Genomic DNA, 19,652 nt, shown 5'->3' on the forward strand with positions numbered 1-19,652 from the left:
GGACAACTCTCGACTGTTGGAGGATTGCGTCAGTCTTGTAGAAAAGGCAGATACAAGTCTCCAATCTTTGTATTTGGTATCCGAAGAAGAGAGGCAATCCTCACAACTATGGTCAAGGGCTGTACTAGCTACGAAATTTGTGCGACCTGCTTACTTTTCAGCGGTAACCAGGTAAATGATTAAACCATAAACATTTCTCATACGCTTTTTCGCCAAGGAAAGCACCCCATTAAACCCTACCCAATTTCCAACTCCAGATAACTTTGAAATGGGCCAAGTTCTTGGACATATTCTGAGTAGATATCTTATCAACATTTCCTTCCCATCCCCGCTGATTGTAAGGACCTGGCCTGGTGTCGAGAGTTCGTTAAATGGAAGGTTTGTCAAGTCCCAGGCAATTTTTCTGGCGCATTAAACGACTCAATCGACAGCCACCCCAGGATATGTACGGTCGGCTATGCTATTCTATGCTATGCTATGTTTCGTAGGGAGTTTAGAGGCGTCTCAAAGCATTTCAAGACGTTTCAAGGGTTTTAAATGCGTTGCAGGGCGTCTCAAGAGGTTTAGGAGGGTTTTAGGGGGCTTCAGAGGCTCGCAGGTGAATTTCTCGCAGGTTTCATAAAGGTTTCTGAGGTGTTGCAAAGCGTTTCAAGCAGTTTCAAAGCGTTTCGAAGCATTCAATGCGTTTCAAGGGAACCTCAGAAGTTCATGGGGTTTCATGAGGGTTTTGGAGTCGTTTCAATGCGTTTCAGGTCGTTTCAGGAGGTTTCAGAATGGTTTCAGGGAGGTTTATAGGCTCTCAGGTAAATTTCATGAAGATTTCATGGGAGTTCTAGAGGCGTTTCAAAGCGTTTCAAGCCATCTCAATGGTCAGGGGAATATAGAAGCCCATTTAACTTTTCCTTTATTGCGTAAATCTTAGAGACAACCAAATACGTTAGTAGATCCGATGACCTATATTCAAGGAAGTCCTTGGAGATCCTAAAATGACAATGAACTCACCACTTGATAGCACATAGCTACATGAGGCTGTGTAAGCATAAATTATATTCATAATACTCCAATAGGTCACTGATTACGCTTGTAGATGGCCTTAACTCTAGAGAATTCTCGGATCAGCTATACAATCATAGAACACACCACTTGATAGAACATAGATTCCTGGGGCTATGCGAGTATAAACCTCATTTTTAACTAACAACGAACTCACCACTTGACAACACATAGCAACATGAGGCTGTGTGTAAGCATAAATTTCATTCATAATGCTCCAATAGATCACTGTTTACGCTTGTAGATCAGATGATCCAGGGAGTTCTCGGATACTCTTAAACTTTTAACCATTAAACACTCCGTAAAATCCACAGCTCAGGTGAGATTTGAACTCACGGCCCTTATTCGCTAGACAAGTGCTTTACCAACTAAGCTACCGAGCCAATTAATTACCCGGCAACTTAGTTGTCATAAGGTTCAATTCTAATCTCATCGATCTATATCATCTTCCCCTAAACCGCAAATATAACCATCTCTGTTGTACATATGTACGAAGAGCGAAAGCGATTTCTTCATTTTTTTTTCAAATGAGTGTAATCAGTTTCGTACCTTTTAATTCCGCCCTATGTTGCTTATCCTTTGACAGATACAGATCATAGGGCGGAATTAAAAGGTACGAAACTGATAACACTCATTCGAAGAGGGTATTCTGCTTAGAGGGTTCGAAAAGTCGGTACAAGATTTGTTCATTGTTTGAAACTGTTTGCTTATCGTACAGGCACCGCTTCCCCAACCACTTGTAGAGGAAGAACAATTGCTACCTGGAAGGCGATCAAACGCGTCGTTCGCATTCTGTTTGATACGACGAATAACTACGTAGAGCAGAGGTAGATGCTCGAAAACGACTCACACAAAGTGCAAAGGATGTTAGGGTCAATATGATCCAAACAGGCTCGCTGAACGTACACTACAACGTCATGCTGCGTCTAGCCTAACATCTTAGCCCGGGTAGACGAGAATATCTAAATCATATCTCAATTCGAACACTTTTTGCTGTCATAGCTCGATGTGATTTTGATGAGTTATTCAAAAATCTAATGAATATCGCACGAATAGCTCAAAGTGATATAATATCAGTTTTTGTTGTTGTCGAAATAGCTGAAAATTTCTACATAAGAACAAGTTTAGCTCTTCTGCACGAAATGGAACACATACCCATACAGATGGCTCATTGTTAGTGAAATGCCATGTGCCCCTTTCTGAGCTGTGGAAACGAAGAACCGCATTCCCAAGTTATTTACAACAGCGAGCCACAGTTGAGTGGTAAGCATCGCCGCCTGTGAATCCTAAGGTCGTTGGTTCGATGCTGGATGCTGACATTTTTTTATTTGTTTTTCTAGAAAAAAATGACAAATCTTGTCTGCTATTGTTTTGATCTTGTAAAATCTTAACGAGCTATTATTGAGTAGTTCACCATATTAGATTTTGCTATTATTTCTGTTCTTTTACCTCTTATATCAATGAAACCAATATCAGTTTTTGCTCTTCAGTAATTCAATCAATCATAACTGAATATGCTATTCATCAGATTTTTCCATCTACTCGGAAAGAGAGTTAAATAAGTGAAAGTGAACCAAAGTATGGCATCCAGTGACGTTGTTTCAATGAATCTATGACAAAAGGTCGAAAGACATAAGGTTGAAGGACAAAAAGGTCGAAGGACAAAAGGTCGAATGGTCAAAAGGTCGAATGGACAAAAGGTCGAATGGACAAAAGGTCGAATGGACAAAAGGTCGAATGGACAAAATGTCGAATGGACAAAAGGTCGAATGGGACAAAAGGTCGAATGGGAAGAAAGGTCGAATGGGAGAAAAGGTCGAATGGACAAAATGTCGAATGGATAAAAGATCGAAAAGGGCAAAAAGGTTGAATAGACTAAAGACAAACTGGAACACATGAAAAAATTATCAGAATTCGACAGAAAAACGTCGATTAAAAAATATAACCAGTGCTACCAAAATTATTCAACATCTTCATAGGAAAGTGTCTACTAAAATTTTCAATAGCTTATATGCAGCAATTTATTACCGCATTGCAATATTCCTTGAAAGAACAGCCTGTGGGTTGAAGAAGGATGAATCATAGATTGGAATATTGTCATTTGAAATGAATATTTCTGCAGTACAGTTAGAAAGAACAGCTATTGAAAAGAAGAAGGCAAAATTTCTGATTGAAAATTAAATCCCTAAGGAGTCAATAATTGTTTCAGTAACAAAAGTTAAGAGAGTCCTGAACAAAAAATCAAACTAAATTGCCATTAAATAAATACTACATAAACACAACTTGAAAGAACAGCCTATAAACAAAAGAAGGAAAAATTTCCTATAGAAATGTTAAAGGCTGAAATGCATGTAATTTCTATAACAGCACTACAATCTCTCAATGAGCGGCAACAAAGACTTCTCATTTTTTAAGACAAGGACACGTTCAATTCGCTCTTTTAAGGAAGCACGACACTAGACAGCGGACTATCATGCAACACCCAGTGGCACAGCCGAAAACTTTTCCTGACAGCTGCGGCGGGACTCGAACCCGCGCTCCTTAGCACGATGCGACTAAGTGCTTAGTGACACTAGCCGCACGATCACGAAGTCACACGGGCTTTTTGTCTTATAAGAGAGACATACCAGCTTTTGTCCCATTCGACCTTTTGTCCATTCGACCTTTTGTCCTTCGACCTTCTGTCCCAAAGCCGTTTCAATAAGTAGTTACATTAGAATTTTTCAACAATAAAACTAACGTTTTAGGTTTACAAAAGATAAAATTATCATTGTTTGTATATTTTCAGAAATTGAAGAAGTTCATGAAAAAGGTATTCGATTCCAGATAGTACGAATCCTGACGGTGGTTAAAGATAAAAGTTGAAACTTCTATTGTGAATAGTCTGTTCTATATTTTGGTATCACGAACCACAGTTCCACTACCATTCAAAGCAAAAGTGGCCAACAACGAAAATTTAGTCACCACCGACAAACGGCCAAAATCTTCCGCCATAAACCCATAATACACCGCACCGGATGGCACTTGCGGAGGACGGAAAGCACGGAAAGAGCAAAATTTTCCTGCCCCAAATGAGCTATTCGGGCTGGGATGTAACTTTTGCTTTCAGAACGCCACCGCGAACGGTCTGACGTTGAAGCCTATTTTGGTCTTTGTTTTGTCTCTTGGGCTCACTTGGAGCCTGAGGCTATAAGTTGAACGAACCGGCGGCAAACAATGGACACGAACTTTATTCCAAAGTAGGACTTAATTTAGGACGTTTGGTTTGGTTTTGGGATGTGGTAGATGGCAGGTAATTACTCTCTGTTTGCTGATGAGAATGCGAAACTTTTCTCACTGAAAATTAGTTGAAACAAAAGTTGAAAGCTTGAGATGAGCTTCTTCACTAATGGCTTGGTGTAATTAACGATTCAAGAATGGAATCACGTCTAAAAAACTGTTTTCATGAATTTGCGTTGAAGAGTATATTACAATGCATCTCATTCCGTCACAAGGGGCTAACCATTTATTATCATTTTTCGTATGAAACCTTAAATATTTTTTCAAACCCCCCTTCCCCCAAAAACCCTTACGTAATTAATGGATAGCCCCCAAAAAGTATGCTTTCCAATAAAATATATTAATCAGTATAATTAAAATGCAACTGTTGCACAACTATACTGCTTTAATATCATAATGATTGAAGGTAATGTTTTTGAATGTTTTTGAAAAGTATCCTAACAATCGGAATAGGTCGTTTTGTCTCTAAGCTCAATGATAAACTGAACATGTTATCCTAGAAGGCAATGACGACTATATCTGATCATCACTCTTCCTGCATAATGCATAAAACTGGGTCGCAATAACCCGAAGAAAATTAATTGCCATCAAATCGATGTCGAATGACCACTTTCCCCTCCGGTGAATCCTTCTTTTTCTTTCCAAACCAACCGTCAAAGAACAACCTTCTCCACTTGGTTCGCCCCAGGGGAGGCCACCGTACATCGGAGATAATAAACTATCAATCTGGTCAAATAAAACAAGCTGCAACAACTCCGTTTGTCGCTTCGGTAACGACGACGCAGTCAATTACCCTGCATGGACCAGCACTTTAAAACCACTTCTCAACCGTCGTCGTCGTATGGTGCTGGAGTAAAACGTGATACTGGACACTCGCATTCGCGTGGCAACGCAAGTCCACACAGAGTACAGACACAACAGCTGTTCGGTGGATTTCACGCGCGAGTTTATTGGAAACTAATTTGCCTAAGTGTTGCTTTCGGCGCTTGGCAGCGAAGATTAATGGCTTAACAACGCAAGTGGAGATGTGGGGTTGGCCGAGTTGGGAACAGGAAGCGAAACTGTGTGGAGCTTAAAGGTGCAGTGTGACAGTTGTCCAGGCGGTTGTTTTATGGGTTTCTTCTTATTATAGCCGTAACGTCTCAACTGTGACCAAAGCCGGTTTCTCAGCCTAGCGTTCTATAAGCTCTTTTACAGTTTTTAAATGCGAGCCTTCTTTGTCAATGATAATATTGCATATGTGGCAATGCCACATTATGGCATGCACGAATATACTGTGAATGGAAAAAGAAAATCAAGATAATTTTCATAACGAAAACTTCCTGAACTAACGTGGGTCAAATCCATAGTCGAACGGTCTGTGTGATTGATGGAATAGTTATGCTCAGATACTTATGAAGCCAGCTTGGAGCATCTTCGCTGATAACCGAACGCCCTAGGACCTAGCATTTCATGCTAAAGATGTCTATTGCTATCCTAAAGCTGATGATAAACCCTTGACATATCATGCAGAGAAGATAAAGGAGCGGTCAACACTTGAAAAGGTTTCCAAAGTGTTCAAACAAGTGTTTCAACTGGTGTCAGCTGGGTCGCTTAACAGCTGTTGAGAAGTGTGTTATACTGGCATTTTAGTAATCATCTTAGTGCTTAGCCCCACAAAGGCGACTTGAGAAATCGCAGAGGATACAAATGTGAACACTGTTTGTGGCTTTCTCACTTCATTTGTTGGCTAGGAAATTCGGCCACGCACTCTCGTCCCATGTAGATCAGCGTTTCATTTCTATCTGCAGCATTGGCTCCTCTTGTTTTCGCTCGCACAATCGCGGTTTTGGCGTTCCTTTGCTTCTTTATATTTCTCCAGTTGTCGTTAGTGATCAACTATTTTCTCTGAATGAATAGCTCATCCATATTATTAAACTGCATACACTAAGAAATAATTTCAGGGTATCGCCAACCAACCAAACACGCGCTAATAGCAGTCACTTCTCCCAGAATAGCATTCAGTTGCAATACCACGACCTGCCCTAGTAATGAAATGCTCATAAAACTTAAATTTATTCGTTCCGAAAGCACGAGTGCGTTCTTTGAACTAACCCGGCTCAAATCGAAACGTACACATTCGACAACCGGTACGTTCCCATTTACAATTATAGCACCTCGTCTCAATCGACCACCCGATTCCATCGCTGGCTGGGTCTAGCTGGTGGAACCCGGCGCGTCTTGAGAGCGCGAGAATGGAGTCGCACAATCCGGTAGCCAACCGAACCGACACACGATCAGTGTTGTACATCACACCAATTGCTTATACCTACAGAGAAGTGTATAGGTAACAAGCGCGTAATGATGGAGGAGAGTGGAATGTTTTCCGTAAATTTATTGTTTCACATTTCGTTTATCGCTTAGGTGCAATAAACGGTCGGATATTTTCATCTCCTTACCGACAGTCAGTGTGCGCGATGAGAGGCAGCACTACAGTCGGCACGACGCGCGATTTGCATATGGACCAGATGGTTTGTTGGAAGGTTTTCGGCTTGTACGTGTGGGTAAGCGTTGGGTATTTGGTTGATGATCTTTTCCGTGAACTCGTTCGGGAAATACTCTCTTCAAGTCAACACGATGGAAGGTAGTCGTGTATTCTATAAAATGCTTCCAGCCGCTTTTTACACACACACCCATTTCTTATTAATTAATTATTCTTTAACCCAACTACCATGGTTAGTGATATAATCTCAAGAATACTTGTCTATGGCAAAACGGAAGCCAAATCTGTTGCAAACTTTTCCAACTATAAGTTACCTTTCGAAAATCGCAATGTAAGGCTTGAACATTTCCAAATGCATGCTGTACAATTTGTTACATTTTTTGTTCAAGTTGGGACAAACCTACGAAATATTGGGTTGATTGTATGCAAATGTTATAACGTTCGATTGCTTTGACATTCATACTCAAAACAGAAACACGTGTTTGATTTATTCATCAAGATTTGAATTGCGAAAAAAAAATCCACGTGCTCCGGTAGGAATCGAACCCACAATTCTCAATTCGCTAGACGGGCGGTTCTTTCCTCCAAGCTACGGAGCCACTTGACAAAGCAGCTTGGCAAAGTTAGCGGATTCCGCCACCAGAGATGACGTAGCGCAAAACGAATGAATTTACGCTATACTCTTTCGATGTGGTGAAGCCCAGACAAGTGCCGAGTGTTATAGAATGGGCCGCACAACAGTAACGCGACTTCAAGCAGTTGATGTCCTTATATTTCTTGGCAAATCTAAACAGGAAGCCATGCTTCGATGATGCCTTGGCGACGACGTAAGTGACATGTCAGATCCTTGACAGTCGATTCGCGCTTCAACCGTACACCTTCCAAAGCTTAGTCAAAGTGGAGAATTGACATTTTACGGCCGATTGATATGACAGAGCAATTAGATACATTCAGTGACATACGATTTGATGAATAACATATCAAGTTATTAATGTTAAATACTATCACACCTCGAAATGCCCTTTATTAGGTGGCCTTAGGAGGCAAAATAACAAAAGAGAATACCTTAATTTTGTGTGAATAACACATAGAAAATATCAAGCCTTGTTATTCCAATAATTAATGCATACCTATTTTTTTGAGAGGTGAACTTGTTATGCAGAAGGTATTGAATAACAAAGTAATAACAATTCTTACTACTAATTTGTATTTTTGTTTGACGGCTTTATGATGGAATAACAAAACTTGTTATTCAATTATTTCACTGCTAAATCAACAAATACCACATGAATACCAAACTCTGCTCAAATACCTCCAATTGTTATTGCGATGTTATCATAACATTTTGTAGAATAATACAATACTAACAGCTTTAGTTATTAGAGCACAAGCTATTCTTTGCATGGTATTTGTAAGGTATTCCCTGCTGCTCGGGTACTCCAAAGGTTTCAAGCTGGTACTGTAGAAACGCTGCATCGGGACGTTGCTTAATCGTGAAATACAGCTTCAGGTCATCAGCATATCCCTTTCGTGACGGACCATAAAAGAATGATTTTCTCAAATTTTCTCTTATAAACTTAACGTCCTCTAGAATAAAACTTTCTTTAGTTCGGCTACTTTATCCACCTAAGCACATTTTGGGGTCAAATTAGGACCAGCACAATTGTGCAGGTCCGTCCTTAAGCCGGTCGATATTCTCTATGGAATTGATAAAAATTGCCTACTTTTAGGCGTTTTATGGTACAGAAGATTTATTGTAATTTTTAAATCACTGCAAAGTGTTAGTTTGTAGCAATTTAGACGTATAATTTCAAATCTAGGAACACGAGATCAGCTTGACAGGGTATTCAAATCATAGAAGTGAATAAGAAGAAGATAATAAGAACAGCAAATCCCGGTTCCAATCTAATTCATGATTTCGATAATATGGAGTAATATTATTCACCCAAGCATTCAAAGTTCTTTAAAAAATTCGTACAAGTTGATATCGTGTTCCTTGAAATGAAATCATACGTTTAAATTTTTACAAACTATCACTTTGTAGTGATTTTATAATTAAAATCAATCTTCTATACCATAAAACGCCTAAGAATAGGCAATTTCCGATGGAACTTGAACCGCCTTGGGGACGGAACAGCACAATTGTGCTGGTCCCACATTGACCACCCAGAAATCTTGTGCTTTTCAACAAAGCACCACTTTTTCTTCGCCGTTTTGCAGAACTACTCTTTTTCTATCGATTTTTATTTCTGCATACCTGGATTAAACAAATATTTATAAAAATACGACAGATAAAACTTTTTCAACTTCTAGGGTGATTGTTTACTTTTTGTTTAACTTATTGTGGCGTTTTTCATAAACAATTCCAACCAAAGCTGAGGCTCAGAAATACAAGTTAGAGTACTAACACGATCATAAAAAATATTTACATCACATATTTTGAGGAAAAAACAATTGAAAAAAATGTGTAAAACCAATGCCGAGAAACAGCACGATTGTGCTGGTTCGTCACGAAAGGGATATGGAAGTCTCTTGCATTCATATACAACAGGCAAAGAAACGGTCTAAGATGACTGCCTTGGGGAACGCCGGACCATACTGTCAACGGTGAAGAGATGGGGTCACCAAGTTTCACAGACATACTGCGCCCTACTGCGTCCAGTGAGGTAGGATCGAAGCCGATGTCAATTATCCACAGGTCCGGTTGAGCGTATATGTTTGTCTGTATTTGTCGCCAAAAATATGTAAACAAACCAATGAGTTGATCGCAACGTCATGATCGCCAGATATTTTGTTCGCAGCTTCTGGAATATGACGTCACTTTCGGCAACTTTGTGCGATTTCGCCCAATTATTATCAAACTTTCATGTACTTCGGATTTATCTTCATAGAATGTTAGAATTTCGGCTCTAATATATAAATGCAAAATTTGAAAGTATTCTATCGGGGAAAATTTGAGTTAGCTGAGTTTTTGGCTATTTTCCATACTAAAAATCAATAATTACTATTTCAGCCCAAAAAACGTCCCATACAAAATGTATGGAAAAATTTTTGCCGATGAAATATTTTGTAGTTTTCCGATTATGAATATATAGCTCAAATACTTATCATTTTCGAAGAAAAATCCGAGGTACATGAATGTTCGATAATAATCGAAATTTTGACACCGTGCGACGTGAAACACGTCAGATTAGAGGTCCTCGATCGTTTTGGAACATATCCGTGTTGATCCTCAGAAATGTATTGTGCGTAACTTTGAATTACTTTGTGCAGAACGATCAACTCCAGCAACTTCGACTTTGCAGCACTTTTGCAGCCTTTCTTGAAAACGGGAAAACGTGCGACTCCTTCCGGCAATTTGAGAAAAACGTCAAACCGTATGCCTTCGCAGCCGTACCGTTAAACGACTCTGGGTTTCGACACCCTGATTATCTTCGATTAATCACCGCAAGAAGAAGAAAAAGAAGAAGAAGAAGAAGAAGAAGAAGAAGAAGAAGAAGAAGAATGGATTCAGCTGGGTTCAGTAAGTATTTGGTCTAGTCCCATCGCAAGAAGAACACCACAACAATCGTGATGCCAATTGGAAGATTGAGCCGACACCAACATTTGGTGGCTCCAAAGAGGAACTATTGCTACCAACATCAGGGAAAGGTTGAAAACATTTGTAAGAGGAACGGCAATGGAATTAAAACAACGTTCAATGACAAGCGACGGGATACCGTCCTGGCTACATCCAGTGGAGGATTTCAAATCTTTGCCGGCAGAAATTACGACATCGTTAGTGATAGCGAACTGCACTCCCGATACAGGAAAGCTGGGAACATTCCGTGTGGCTTCGGTGCATCCTGCGGGTCAAGTTGTTCATTGACAAAGACGCTGCTGAATTGTGAACGGAGCATGTCCACTATAGCGGTGGTAGTATCACCTTCATAGGATCCATCAGTCATTGCATTTGGCAAGCTAGATTTTTTCCGTTGGTTGTTGACATGCCACCAAAAACTCTTGGGTTTAGTTTCCAGGCGCTGTAGAGACTATCGTTGAGGTGCTTGTATGCTCCATTCGCTTCCAAATAACTTGGTCTCGTGGTGTCCGTTTACTGTGCTGCCTTAAAGCTTCCTGTTCAGCTCATTTGAGATTTTGATGTCTACAAATTTTAACGAGCGGAGCCGGAGCATGCATAACCGAGCAGCATACTCATAGTTCTTCGCTCACAAATAAAAGCAGATCATTTCCATCTGTCTGATTCCGGCTGCGTTTCAAAGGTTTTTGTAAAGAGATCTATGAAAATCTTCTGAAACTTCCTCCGAAATCTCCCTTAAATGCTCTTGGACTGCATATAAGGCACCTGAGATCCCCAGAAACTCTCGTTACACGCCCCAGCCGCCTGCGTAATGCCTCTGAAAACCATCGAAAAGCCCATGAAACTTCCTGAAAATCCCCAAAAACACCCTCTGACCCACACAGAAAAAAAAATCTGAAAACTACATGAGACGTAAATATTGAAACGTTTGAATTTTCATTCGATTTCATTCGATTTTACCGTGACCGGCCCTAATTCTGCGCAGTCCCTAATTCGGCGCACTTTCTCAAATATACCACATAATCACGGACGCTAGTTCAATATTAGCTTCAAATATATTTTTTGAATATTGCTTCAATAGTAATGAAAAAGTTTACGAAGAAAAAATTTTCAAATCAACGATCATTATTTTGTAAAAAAATAAAATGATGTCGCAAGTACTGTAAATTGCCTGAAATCTGTGTCCATTAGCGAAACTGCTAAAAAGTTGCTTCATGAGCTGAAGCATTTTGCAAAATAAATAATGAAGAGAATGTCTGCTTCTCTATGCGCATCCTGTACTGCTGTCTTCGAGGAATCAAAATCGGCGAAAAACAATTGAGTTTTCTTCTTCTTTTTTTAATCTTCTTGTTCTTCTTAGGTGCGCAGAATTAGGAACCGGTATTAAATGGTGGTCCTAATTCTGCGCAGGCATTTCAACACTAAGTTTTGAACATATAATTAATAAACAAACATCATATAAATGCCACCATAGTTATAACTAGGATATTCTATGTTTCTAGCAATCCGGTGAAAGTAATTACGGCTCAACAAGTTAGTTTATGAACTTTGAAGGCTAATTTACGATTTTTGAATTTTTGATCTGATAGTTCGACCGGACTAACCACTTGTTTTAAACATTTGCTATCAACCTCTGGAGAAATTTTATGTATTCATGCATGCATTCGTCAAATGTGAGATATGATGTGAGTTTACATGGAATTTTCTTAAACAGTGGAAACCCTGGAGTTAGACAAGAAAGAAGTCTCAGTTTTTAAACAAAGATTGTGTCACCTTGTCATGGTGAAAAAGTTTATATTGCCTTTAGAAATGAAAGTAAATTTTACTAAAATGTGCATATGCGAATAACTAAAAAGCTTTACGTAATAGTATTCGATAATGCTACAAAATCCTTTTGTGTATTATGATTAAAATTCCCTTTGCTTAGTAATCAAAGTAGGTAGTATCAATGTTAAGGACATGCAAAGTTCCAATATGGTCGTAATGTCGTATAAAAGTTGAAAATGAAGAATTCAATTGAATTTCATCTATGAATCATGTTCTCATTACAATATGTTATCTTTTTAGAGTTTTTCCCATGTGCGCAGAATTAGGAACATTATTGCGCAGAATAAGGAATATTCCAAAAATGGGTGCGCAGAATTAGGAACAGAGACACACTTTAGAATTTTCATGATTTTACATATAAATTAAGTGTTTTGTAAAAGAATTATATTTTTCCCTCATTTACAAAGCTAATAACTATGTGCAGTCAAAAATTCAGCCAAATCGGTTCGTTTTGGAATTTGTTACAGCTGATTGAAATTGAAAAAGTCTTAGATGCGCAGAATATGGGCCCTCCACGGTACATAAAATAATTTCTTGCACGCAAATTTGTAAGCAAGTTCCCTATAGCAGACAACCTGTGCTTTTACAATCCAATGGAGAATTGTGTTGAAAGCGATGGACGTCAATTTGTTACAGAGAACTCTAAGCAAGGATCGGTAAATTCGGCTCACTCCATTCATATTCACTCCTCTTTGCTGAAGCGAATCGAGAAAGATGCAGCAAACGGATAGTCGTGATCAAACACGCAACTCCATCACCAGTAGGAAGCGATGCGCAAGCTGGTTGACATGGATATTCGTGGCCGATCGTCGCAGTTTGGATCGCAAGCGAATGAATGAATGGCGAATGGTGATGAATGCTGGTGAGCGATCGAAGCGGCTATTATCATAACTAGAAGAAAATTTCTGCATGTAATGCATACGTTTTTAGTGTATTGTTGTTGAAATGCTAGATTAGCAAAGAAAATTAACATTTTTTGAAAACTTCAAATATTCGTACGCGCAATTCACTCACGAATCGCATCACCTCTCCATCGCTTGCGATGCGAATGTGGACGAATGTTTAAATTCCATGTATGGCTTCCCACCGTTCGCCGGTGTTTGTTGTCGTGGCTGACAAGCAAACACACAAACTAAAGCGACAACCGTTCGCTGCTGACTGTATTCGAGTGTGGAAGAAGATGAAAAGTGGAAATCAGGAACCCTCTCTAAGTAACAATTTTGAACTGTGTAGGCTTCGCGACTCCGAATCACAGAACACACGAGAAGCTGAACCACTCGCACAGAGGCTTTGTGCCACAAGCCGACATGTGCCAGACAATCATGGGAATCTTCTCACGAGCGAGCGTGAGGTGGTCGAGTAGTGGCGGCAGCATTACGATAAGCACCTCAATGGCGACGTTGCAAGCACCGAAGGTGGCATGGTAACAGATCTAGGAGTACGTGCACAGGACGAAAGACTTTCGGCCCCTGACCTTCAAGAGATTGAGGAGGAGATTAGCCGGTTGAAAAACAACAAAGCCGCTGGAGCAGATCAACTACCAAGCGAGCTTCTAAAATACGGTGGAGAAGCACTGGTGAGAGCACTACACTGGGTCATTACCAAGATTTGGGAGCAGGAAATATTACCGGAGGAATGGATGGAAGGTATCGTGTGTCCCATCTACAAAAAGGGCGACAAGTTGGATTGCGGAAACTACCGCGCGATCACACTACTGAGCGCTGCCTACAAGATACTCTCCCAAATTTTGTGCCGCCGTCTATCACCGATTGCAAGAGAGTTCGTGGGGCAATATCAGGCTGGATTCACGGGTGAACGCGCTACAACGGACCAGATGTTCGCCATCCGCCAGGTGTTGCAGAAATGCCGTGAATACAACGTGCCCACACATCACTTGTTCATCGATTTCAAATCGGCGTATGATACAATCGATCGAGAACAGCTATGGCAGATTATGCACGAATACGGATTCCCGGATAAACTGATACGGTTGATCAAGGCGACGATGGATCGAGTGATGTGCGTAGTTCGAGTATCAGGGACACTCTCGAGTCCCTTCGCATCTCGCAGAGGGTTACGGCAAGGTGATGGTCTTTCGTGCTTGCTGTTCAACATTGCTTTGGAGGGTGTAATAAGAAGAGTGGGGATAAACACGAGTGGGACGATTTTCACGAAGTCCGTTCAGCTGCTTGGTTTCGCCGATGATATTGATATTATTGCTCGTAAATTTGAGACGATGGCGGAAACGTACATCCGACTAAAGAGTGAAGCCAGGCGAATCGGATTACCTAGTCATTAATGTGTCGAAGACAAAGTACATGATGGCAAAGGGCTCCAGGGAGGAATCACCGCGCCCGCCACCCCGAATTCATATCGACGGTGATGAAATCGAGGCGGTTGAAGAATTCGTGTACTTGGGCTCACTGGTGACCGACGACAACGACACCAGCAGAGAAATTCAGAGGCGCATTGTGGCAGGAAATCGTGCCTACTTTGGACTCCGCAGAACTCTACGATCGAATAAAGTTCGCCGTAACACGAAGTTAACCATCTACAAAACGTTGATTAGACCGGTCGTCCTCTATGGGCACGAAACATGGACCCTACGTGCAGAGGACCAACGCGCCCTTGGAGTTCACGATCGGAAGGTGTTGCGTTCCATCTACGGCGGAGTGCAAATGGAAGACGGGACTTGGAAAAGGCGAATGAACCACGAGCTGCATCAGCTGCTAAGAGAACCAACCATCGTCCATACCGTGAAAATCGGGAGGCTACGGTGGGCGGGTCACGTCATCAGGATGTCGGATAGCAACCCGACTAAAATGGTTCTCGAGAGTCATCCGACCGGTACAAGAAGACGTGGAGCGCAGCGAGCTAGTTGGGTCGACCAAGTGGAGGACGATCTGCGGACCCTACGCAGAGTGCGGAACTGGAGACAAACAGCCATGGACCGAGTGGAATGGAGGCGGCTACTATGTACAGCAGAGGCCACCCCGGCCTTAGCCTGACCGGTAAGGTAAGTAAGGGATCCCCTTCTTCAACTGTGCCAAACTATTTCTAAGCACAGTTTCCTTAACACCATCGACGGTAACAAGCGTTGTTAGTGCTTTGACAATGAAGTACCAGTCCGACAGGGTCCATTTGCATACTTCCAACAATAACAATTCGCCATCTATTCGGCATCCTATGCATCAACATCTGGATTTCTCTCTCACAATCTTTTTTTTTCGCTGGAGCTTTTCGAATGGTGATAACTGTCAGCAAAGCCGCACAGGAGCATTTGTGGTTAATGGATAGTAAAAACTAATTTGCGAAAAAATCAGGCCAATCATTTCAAAAGGTCCTATCTGCATTTGAGAGGCTCTCTTTGTTCACTTTCTCTTTTGCAATGTAATGGTACGATTTTTAACTACTTTTGCAGTACAAATCAAAAACGATTGTTCTGACCATCGTTCAATGCAGGGAGACAATCATAATACAAATAAACAGCTGATATATTGACGAAAGAGAGGGAAACCAAAGAGAGCCTCTCTTCTACAGATAGGACCTTTAGACGTGTTTGGCCTGAAATGTAACATGTTGCCATGAAACAAGTTCTACAATAATTATGGGCTAGTTTTAAACAGAAAATGACGACCAAAATCTCCTAAATAGAGCAGATTGTGATTTGTGTCTGTCTTGTGTGCTGAGGTCCTTCCAATATTTCACTTTTGATCAACTATTCGTCTTCAAGACTCCTCCCCGCAAAATTGAATAAAACAGCACGGTGACTATCACCGTCAGCGCCACAAACGTAGAACCACAGGAGTTCTCGTCGTCGTCGTCCTCATTCAGAGACAATGGATGTAATCGAAAAACTTTCGCTTCCTGACATCATTGGAATAGCAAAGCGGTGAGAAAAAAAGTTCTTCCGTGTGACAAACCGACGACGTGGCGGAAAAGAACGTTGGGCTACAAAAAATCCTTCTCCCGTTAACAAGGTGTAGTTCCGAGATTTTTGTACTGCTTCAAGTACCATCGATGACTGTCGGGGTTTGTGAATGAAATAAAGTTGGAATCAGAAAATGTTTGTTTATCGCGCTTGTTACTAACAGGGGAATTACCCTGTTAAGTGTGGTTTTCAAAACTACAAAATCGATTTTTGCTGGGGCCCGTGGCGTAGTTGGTCACGCGTTCGCTTCATATGCGGATGGTCATGGGTTTGATTCCCAGCCCCGGCACTTGCAATTTTTCGTCAGTTGCTTTTCCCCCGAGAGCAACTGACACTGACCCTCTTCTGAGCCCCATGGCTCAAACGGACCCGGATACCTGGATATCGGCGAACTGCTACTCATAATGGACCCCCAATCGGACTGGAAAGGAACAACGGCCATCCATCATCATCCTTGTGCTCATCATTCTACTAGGTATAAAGTAGAAAAAGTGAAAGCAGCAGAAAGGCAACCAGTTCGATAAAGTAGAATAGAATCTAGGCGCTGTACAAAATGTAAGTGCAGCTGTCAATTGAAATTGCTCGCGTAGTGCCCCAGTGGACAATAGAGCTGTAAATTAGGTTAAGTGATTAAGAATAAAAAAAAAATCGATTTTTATCTAACTGACCAAGTTGATTTTTTCTGACCACATCACTAAAAATTGTACCATACAGAAAAAATGCTCAAATTCTCTTATGACGAAATATAGCTTCTGGCAACAGTGACAATGATAATCTTAGCTGTATGAAAAATGCCTGGTTTAAGTTAGTTTCGACTCGTCTCTAGCTCATCGTCGCCGCTTACAAAGCCCCAACTCTTGAATGTATGATTTATGGTACACGCAGCAGCACCCCTTGAGGTTCTCACCGTGATAAGGAAATACAAATCTCACTTCACAGACACGGACTGTCAGTAGGTACCTACTCACTCCTTATCCAACCTTCCACAGTTGTTTATCAGCGCGCGGTTAGATAACTCGGAAACTCTCTATGATGTTGCATCAATCGTCAATGCTGACTGGCATATGGTGCAGCACGTGTTACAGTGTTTTCAACTGTCATCAAGTGAATTGTTAATTTATGAAAAATATTAACATTCCAATCATTCTAACGCTAACTGACGACGGTATCTGGCGGCCTCGGAATTTCTGGCTTGTGTATTTCTCCAGAATTATTTCATTTCGTTTGTTTACCGCCATACGCTTGTGGCCTCCGCCCTCGGTCGAGTGTTATGCATAACATTCTCGCGTAAACATAAACACCCTTCTGGCTTCGAATGATGATGACGTCGTTCATGCGGGCGGCACGGCGGTCGTCGGCAGCCTTGTGCGATCAAAGACCCGGCCTTTGAATGACGTCCCAGTCCGTCTCTACACCTCTGGGTACCTACCGAGCATGAGTGGGAGAAAGTGCATTCATAGTTGAATATTACAATTACTCAGCACCAAACGACCGCACACATCCATCCACCCCCCTCACCCAGTCCCGCCCTAAACCATCGGACGAGCGATTCTGGAGTTTGATGAATCGTTTGTTTGTGCGCTGTGGACTTCTGGGTATGGTTGAATGTTCGTCGAAGCGCGCGGGTATCATTACTTCAAAGAATTACGAAGTTTTGCCGCGAAGATGACGCGACGCGGCGAAGCTTGTAGACGGCTGCCGGTTTGATGGTTGGATTGGTACACAAATAGCGCCGCACTGTGCGCGCGCTGCTATCTTATGGGTAGCGGAATGCAAGCCGACAACGACAGGGAAAACGACGACAGCGTGATTGGTAGTTGTTATCGCAAATGTTAGCACCTACCGTAGTAAAGCTGTATGAGTTCATAAATAACGGGGACTAAAATTGCGAAAACAGCGATCGATGATGGGTGGGAAGCACCGATGAAATGGAAGACATTCAGCACGGTGAATAGGAAATACCATTTGTAATCAATTAGACAGCAGATATCAATTCGGTTGACAGCTTATATGATATACTTGTCACAATGATTGACGGCTCCATAAAGTCGATGACCTGCACACAAGTCAAGACCTCAATAGTCATTTAGAACTGGTTGAATACCTGGGACAGGAGTCCTGGGGCTTGACGAACTCCATTTCTGTGAGTCAGCCAGGTAGTGCACTAAACGGGGTAACCCCAATTCAAGGTGTCAAGCGACTCCCCAAGTAACAATGAATGCTGAACAGTGAGAGTATTAGCTGAACAATAGCTGGTTAATGGTGTCAATGGCTGAACACAATGACAGTTGAATATCGGTCTGAAGTATGGCTTATTCAACCTCTTTAATCAGCAGTACATAGATGGCTGAACATCAAGTTGAATAGAATATTATTCATCTGGGTAACCAGCTTTAAAACATACACCAGCATGCAGAATTAATCATCTGTTGTTCAACTTTTAATCAAATAATTTTTGACTGCTGTCCCAAGCATGTTTTCGTTAAGTCCACATCGCTTCTTCAGCCTCAATACAGACATAGTTAAACCTATGTTCTTGACTATTCAGACACAACAAGTAATGCTTTTGTTTTCGAGGATATGTATACAACTGTGTGTGGTGTAGGTGCTAAGGTGAGTGACTATAAATCAAGAGGTTCGAGTTCAATTCCCAGTTTTCCCACAGATTAATTTATACATTCCTAAACATCTTTTCTGGAAATAGACGCAGGTAATGGTAAAAATAGGCATACGAAAGTATTTTTATTTTATTTTTATACAATTAATAAATTTTATTGATTACTGATTAAGCGCATATTAAGCCTTAAATCAGCCTTCTAATGAACCTCAAATCAGCTTAAGGTTGAATAAAATGACCAAATTTAGATGTTTAGGAGCTGAATAAAGGATTGTATCTTTTGTGCTCAGCTTTTGTTCAAATAAAGGCTGATTTAAAATAGTTGGAGAAACGTTTGTACAGCATCAAATTGTTACCTGGGTTGTACCGACGAATCAACGAAAAAGAGATGGGTTCTCTGCGATGAAGAATCATTGAATGTGCGTCCTCGAAGTCCAACATTAGCAAGGATTTCAAGTAGTCCATGTTGAGACTTCGAAAGTCAATGACGACAGCCGAGCAAAACCATGAGAAACTCATGGAAAGTGCGGCAGCGGCAGAACCCGTGAAGTTGAAGATTGCGAAGTCTACCCAGACAGTGACCTTCGCTTTCGTGGGTTACCCCAAAAATGTTACGAATGCAATCGCTTACGACAAATGTGTGAGTGAACCATCTGGTGAGAACTACCAGGCGGTACGTGCACTGGGGCAGCAGGGGTTACTGTCCCGGGGCCTGACGAACCCCTCCGTTTGTGAGTCAACCGTGTAGTCACCGGCTAAGAATAGGGCTACTAACCCCAATTCAAGATGTCAAGCGACCCGCGCCGAGGAATAAGTGATCGACTGGGTGTAAAAGATGCTCCATTGTTAACGGAGCCTGTGGGGGTACCGGACACCATCTCCA

At 41.4% G+C, this 19,652-nt stretch overlaps 1 protein-coding gene across 2 annotated transcripts in view; it reads right to left on the reverse strand.

Moving 5' to 3' along the window:
- LOC109623359 (frizzled) overlaps nucleotides 1-19,652 on the reverse strand; it is a 212,597-nt gene that overhangs the window by 174,477 nt on the left and 18,468 nt on the right. The gene's annotated exons all lie outside the window — the stretch shown is intronic.

The sequence above is a fragment of the Aedes albopictus genome, chromosome 3, assembly GCF_035046485.1.
Source record: "Aedes albopictus strain Foshan chromosome 3, AalbF5, whole genome shotgun sequence".
Lineage (NCBI taxonomy): Eukaryota > Metazoa > Arthropoda > Insecta > Diptera > Culicidae > Aedes > Aedes albopictus.